We start from the raw sequence: 7,358 nt of genomic DNA, 5'->3' as shown, positions 1-7,358 counted from the left end.
AAACTAAAATGAAAATCAGGGCAGAAATCACGATGGAAAATAATCATGGACAATCCCAGGAAAAAGAAAAACTGACGAACAGGTTAACGAACGAACGTTCACTGTCTGCGGCTAAACGGTGAAAATCGTTCGTTAAAACGAATGAACAAACGGGCATTTGCTAAAAAACTAAACCAAAAAAAAACCCGATCTAGTAATAAAAATAACCGCGAGTTCTTAAAAAACCCAAACGGTTCTTAGATTAAAACCGACGGCTACCTCGTAGATTGGGACGGTGGCGGCGGCGGCGGTCAACTCCGACGGCGGCGGCGGTCAACTCCGACGGCAGGGTCGGCGGGCGGTGGCGGCGGCGTCCGGCGGCGGCGGGGATGGCGGCGACGACGTGAAGTGCGACGCAGCGGCGGCGGTGGCTTAGGGTTAGGGTTTGGGCGGCAACGGCGGCTGGGCTCAGGGTGGGATGGGGGGTCGCGGGGCGCGACTTATAAAGGGGGACGGCCTGGGGAGTCCTGGCCGGTTACGGCCCGGAGTTGATTAGAACTTTTTTTTAAAATAATTCCGCGCAGAAAAACAAAGAAAATAAATACTAAACGGACTCCAAAAATCCTGAAATAAATTTCCCCATCCTCTAAAAATATAGCGGACAAATCGAACATTTATTTGGGCCTCTAATGCAATTTTGAAAAACGCATGTTTTTCCTAATTCAAATAAAATAGCGATAAAACTCCGAATAAAGATCTTATTTGATTTTAATATTAAATCTCCAATATTTCTTTATTTTGGGGAAGTCATTTTATCCCCTCTCTTTTATTTTTATAAAAGAAATATTTGAAGAGAAAATAATTAAAATCAAATGATTCTCTTTTCAAAATTTGAGAAAACTCAAATATGAAAATAACGAAATCCCCAACTCTCTCCGTGGGTCCTTGAGTTGCGTAGAATTTCTAGGATCAAGCCAAAATGCAATAAAATATGATATGCAATGATGATCTAATGTATAACACTCCAAATTGAAAATTTGGGATGTTACAGTTGAGCATTTGTTGGTTGACCTTGCGTTCTACTTGTTGCATTGGTTTGAGCTCCCCGCATCGATTTGTTCGAGTGAGTGCCCGTGAGTTTATTAATTTTGGAGGCTTTGCCTCCTAGATGGCTAGGTGATATCTTTGAGTAGTTCGTGAAGAGGCCTATAGGTGATCAAGGTTCCTCTAGAAGCTTGCTTTTATGGTGTGCTCTGGGGAAGGCTGTGAAGTGGCTTAGGTGGTCAAGTCCCTCTGGAAGCTTCCGTAGTTCTGGTGTCCTCCGAGGAAGATTGTAAAGGTGTGGTGGTCGCCTTCAAGACCAACCCTGAGTGAACCGAGGCTCATCTGTTGGGGGTGACTCGAAAGGGAGAATATAGTGAGTCAATTGGTGATGCCCTGGAGCTTAGGCTTCGGCGTCGCTCTAACGGAGATTAGCACTCTCACGAGTGTGAACTTTGGGATAAATCCGCATCCCTGACTCACTTGTGGTTATCTCATACCCACACCCTTTAATTTCTACAATTCATACTTGCTCATATTGATATATCTTGTGCTAGTTGAATTTTAGTTGTTCCTACATTTACATATCTTGTGATATAATTTGTGCTTGCTAGTTTCCTTAAGTGCCTATATTTTTTTAGCATAGGTTTTTGGTGCACTTAGTTGAGCCTAGCATATTTAGGATTTGAACTTGGAAAGTAACCATTAGTTTAATTCCGCATTAGGATAAAGCCAAATCCGTAAAAGTTTTAAAAATGCCTATTCAACCCCCCTCTCGTCGTCATCTAGATCATTTCAATAGGGATCACGTTCTTTAGCATCTTTATTCTGAAAGGAAATAATTGTTTGGCTTATGTATTATTGTTTTGATGTCAAACTAATAGACTATTCCTTCAAATCATTCTTGTCCCAATATTCATTCCATAGTTGCATTATTTGATCAAGAACATCATAGGTACCATTCAATATAAAAATATCTTTGTTTTATCATTTACCTACTCAAGGACGAGCAATAATTAAGCTTGAAGATGCTGATATATCTTCAATGTATCTATAATTTTGATTGGTTCATGCTATTATATTATCACTTTTGTATGATTTCTATGCCATGTCTTACATTCTTAAAAAGCTGGTCCCAGTTCTCTCAACATGCAAAGTGTCCACCTCAACGTCCCACTAAGCAATGCATTTAAGTCTTCTCTCTCATTAAGCCATGCAAAATCTGCCACATAAGCACCAATTCTCTCAACATGCAAAGTGTCCACCTCAACGTCCAACTAAGAGCATCTCTAGCAGACCCCGTATATCACCGACCCGCAAAGCTCGTTTACAGTTCGCAGAAAGACGATTTTGCAGACCGGCACGTGCACCAGTCGAGCAGACCCCGCATAGTAGAACAGTAAAAAAGGAATACTCGTAGATATTCCATTTTTACAGTTCCTCTATGCGGGGTCTGCTCAGACGGTGCCCACGCTGGCCCACAAAGAGTATTCTTTATTTGCAGTTCTGCTATGCGGGGTCTGCTAGGCCGCAAAACTGTTTTTATCTGAATTTGAAACATATGCCACATATTAAGAATTACAATACAATATAAGATAAATTGTCAATATTACAATAAAACAATCATCCAAATTACAATAATTATTTAAATCACCGAAGCAAACTAAATAATTCAATACAAAACTTGTCCCGGGTGCAAATCACACATGAATTAAATGAAGTTAATGCAAAAAACGGAATGTGTTACTGGCCAACCCTTTGCCAATGGTGCTCAATGAGATCCTCCTAAAGCTGAAAGTGGGTGTTTGCATTTTTAATCTCCCGGTAGGTCTGAGGAAATGCTCTAATGCGGTTAGGGTCTCTAGCTGGTTTGACAGGGCTACCCACATTGTCGTAGAAGAACTGCAAGTTCATGTCTCTCTCATCTTTGAGAATCATATTGTAAAGAATAACACATCATGTCATGGTGTTTTTCAAGGATCGCTTGTTTCAGAAACGAGAAGGACCACGAACAATGGCAAACCTAGATTGCAAAACCCTGAATGCTCTTTCAATATCTTTTCGTGTTGCCTCTTGTACCCCTGCAATTTCACATATGAAAGGATCTAGATGACGACTAGAGGGGGGGTGAATAGGCATTTTAAAACTTTTATGGATTTGGCTTTATCCTAATGTGGAATTAAAATAACAGATACTTTTCAAGCACAAATCCTAAATATGCTAGGCTCACCTAAGTGCACCAACAACCTAAGCTAAACAAGATAGGCACTTAAGCAAAGTAGTAAGCACAAACTATATCACAAGATATGGCAATGAAGGAACAACTAAGCAATTCAACTAGCACAAGATATATCAATATGAGCAAGTATGAATTGCGGAAAGTAAGGAGTGTGGGTATGAGATAACCACAAGTGAGTCAGGGACGCGGATTTATCCATCGGGTTCACACTCGTGAGAGTGCTAATCTCCATTGGAGCAGTGCCGAAGCCAAAGCTTTGGGGCGTCACCAAGTGACTCACCGTATTCTCCCTTTTGAGTCACCCCCAACGGATGTGGCTCGATTCACTCGGAGTTGGTCTTGAAGGCGACCACCACACCTTTACAATCTTCTCTGGAGCACACCACAAACACGGAAGCTTCCGGAGGAACTTGACCACCTAGGCCACTTCAACACCCTTCCCCGAAGGACACCACAAAAGGAAGCTTCCCGGGGAACCTTGGCTAGATAGGCCTCTTCACAATCTTCTCAATGTGTCACCAAACTGTCTAGGAGGCAGAAGCCTCCAAGAGTAATAAACTCATGGGATCTCACTCGAACAAATCGATGCAGGGAGCTCAAACCAATGCAACAAATGGAATGCAAGGTCAATTAACAAATGCTTAACTCACTCTCTCAATCTCACAAGATACAACTCAAGAAAGTGGGAGATTGAAGAGAGGGGATGGAATGGAGGAAATCAAAAAATGACTCCAAGATCCATCAACAAATCCCCATTCACTTAGAGGGGAGATAGGGGTTCGGGAGAGGTGGTAAGAGGCTCAAAATGATGTTAGGAAAGTGTATGAACAGCTCCCCAGCCGGTGGGAGGGAGGAGCCCTTAAATAGCCAAAACTCAAAACTAGCCATTGGGGCTCAACAGGCAGTTCCTGGACACCTCGTGCCCACAGTGGTTTAGACCCTGTGCCCACGGGGTCCTGTGCGCATGGTACAAGCCCGTGTGGACGGGGCCCCGTGCCCATGGGGGGGGGGTAAAAAAACCCGTGTCCACGGGGTACCCAGAATAGCCTGCAGCAGCTGACTAAAACAGTGATAACTTTGGCATACGGACTTCAAATTAAATGATATTAGGCTCATTTAGAAGCTAGGGAAAAGCCCAAGGTCCTCACATAGAGAACCACCAAAGATAAACAAGAAATAATGATGCAAGTAATGCAAAGGTTTGAGCTCTCTACATGCAACGTGATCAAGCTACTCGCCCGAAAGTCCCTCTTGATAGTATGGCTATCAAACCTATAATCTGGTATCCCTCCAAGAACCATGAGACCGGCAAAACTAGGAAAAACTAGATAAGGTATACCTTTGCCTTGCACATTCAACTTGAGCTTGGTGATGACTTTGATGCTTGCCTCAAGTTGGAATCTTTTTCTTGTCCACAATCACTTTGTGAACATACTTGAAATGCTTCCTCATATTGCAATGAGGGACGCCTTAACTTAAGCCCATCTTCACATGTACATTATCAGGATGTGGACCGCAAGCTTCCAAGGATATAACCTCTGGCTTATCATCTTGCACTTGGACTCCTTGAACCCGATGACCATCAACACTTGATGTCATCCACACATAGGCTACTTGAAATCTCTCATTTGATGCAAGCCCATGAGAAACACCTAAACCACATAGACATAGAAAGCGCATAGAATGGGTTAAATAGAAAAGCACAATTCATAATTACTTACCATACCACTAGATCACTTGATCCCACGTGGTACAAAGATTGCGCTTTGAGAGTTGACCATCTAGATAATCTTCGAGCTTCATCTTGGTCAAACAACATCTTTACTTCATGTCCCATGTTGGTATCTTGAAAGCCACAATGAACTCTTCATTTCCCTTCGTTGCTTCAAGAAAGAGATCACCAAAGACTCTTTCATGACCATATCAAGTTTCACTATGAATATCATATTAGTCATCATTTGCTCTTTAAAGACTCCATCATAATCTCTTGAGAGGCACAATGAATTCTTTACTCTAGTTGCTTGCTTCAAGACTCGATCAACCGAAAACCCAACACATGAGCTTACCATGATCTTGTCTTGAAACCATAACTTGAATTCTTCTATTTGATTATACTCTCAAGCTCTTGATCCTTAAAAGCCACATATGTCAATCTTTGAGATCCTCTAACGAACTCCACCTTGAATATATTTGGTTAGACATTAAAATCAATCTTGATGGCTTCAACATAAATCCCCAAGGACCAACTTGAAACCTCACTGGATATGGGACCTCGAGTGCCAAAACTAGGTCCCGTGTGCATGGGGGTCAGGGACCCTGTGCGCACGGGGTATCCAGAGAGTTGACATTCGACCCGGTGCGCACGGGGGTCAGGATGCCAGTGCGCACGGGGTATCTAGAGAGGGATACCATGAGGAATTATTAGAATGTTTTGATGGCATTCTTCCCACATAAATCCAACATGCATCATGCATCACTATGGAACATTTCTTCATATACGATTCAATGCACTTGATGCTCCATAGGAATTTGTCAATTAATACCAACGCTTAGAGCAAACATATCTTCATATATATGGACTTTATCCTTGATTCCATCTAATATCCTTGATGCACCATCTATGGGCAATCCCTTCAAATATATTTCAATGAAAACATTAGTCCATAGAGATTGTCATTAATCTCGAAAACCACACTTAGGGGTTACTTGCCCTTTCAACATTGTTTCCTAGTTTTGGGGTCTTTGATGCTCTTGACAAATGTGCACCAGGAAGGATAGATATCATATGTAAGATAGTATCCCTTTGTGTACTCATGCCCATTAATAGTGTAGTTGCAAGCAGGAGCATCACCACTAGCAAGCCTAGCAAACAAATAAGACTGTTACAACACATTGATATCATTGAGAGTACCAGACATACCAAAAAATCAATGTCAAATCCATAAATCCTCTAACACTACGGCCTCTAACACAATTGTTGCATCATGGGACTTGCCACAATACATTCACTGCAATGCCTTCGGGCAGTTTTTCCATGTCCAATGCATACAATCGATGCTTCCTAGCATGCCAGGCCAACCTCTTCTCTCACTTGATGCCATCAACTTTTTCGTGTCTTCCTCGTTGGGTGCTCGAGGATATTCAGGACCAAAGACACAGATGATCACTTTGGCAAACCTATGGACTAACTCAATTGTAATATCTTCGCCAATGAGAAGATACTCATCGGCATAGTTAGTCGGAATGTCGTATGCAATTACCCGCATGGCTGCCGCGATTTTTTTGATATGCACAAAATCCCTTCAATCCCGCGGCATTTCTTCTTTGATTAAAATACCGATAATTGGTCTCGCAAGCTTGCACTATTTTTTCAAAGAAGGATCGGCGCATGTGGTACCTTCTCCGGAAGAGGTGCGGTGGATATGTTGGATTGTCTGCGAAGTAGTATTGCATCAACACCTCGTTCCTGAGATGGCGATTTCGAGGAATGCAAAGACGACCGACGGTCGATCCTCACTGCCTCTTTCGGTTCTCATCTTCGTGCTCCTTCACGGCGATGGCCATCAACAAAATCTGCTGCCGATGGTTCTCAAGCAGCATTTCAACATCCAAGTCGTCCGAATCCTCGAGCAAAAACCTCTTGCAAGGGCTCAATTCCATCTAAATTCACAAATACGAACACCGCATAAACCAACTATGCATAGCGCAACCCAAAGCACAAGCACAAAAACTCACCGGTGGTTCGGGGTGGCGCCTCTGCGGCGGTGGATCCTGGGGCGACGATGACGACTAGGGGTGGCTCAGCTCGGCGAATTCGGGGAGCCGGTGAAGCAGCTATGTGGAACATGGTGAGGGCGCCCCGTGGTGTTATTCTGTCTGTAGATTTGGCTAGAATCGCCGGCGGCGGACGGGCGGAACCAATGCTGGGCGGCGGCGTAAGGGGGAACGGGCGCAGGCCGAAATGTCCCTCCCGCCAACCACTTTTCTGGGATACGGGGCACCGTCGAGTCGAGGAGGAAACCTGTGTTTTCGCGGGTTCGAGATGGGATTTTACCGCGCTCCTCAAAAGGAATTACGGGTCCGACCCGTTTGCAGTGTC

This window comes from Triticum dicoccoides, chromosome 6B (genome assembly GCF_002162155.2).
Source record: "Triticum dicoccoides isolate Atlit2015 ecotype Zavitan chromosome 6B, WEW_v2.0, whole genome shotgun sequence".
Classification (NCBI taxonomy): Eukaryota; Viridiplantae; Streptophyta; class Magnoliopsida; order Poales; family Poaceae; genus Triticum; species Triticum dicoccoides.
The sequence above is the reverse complement of the archived record's forward strand: the minus strand, read 5'-3'. Positions refer to the sequence as shown.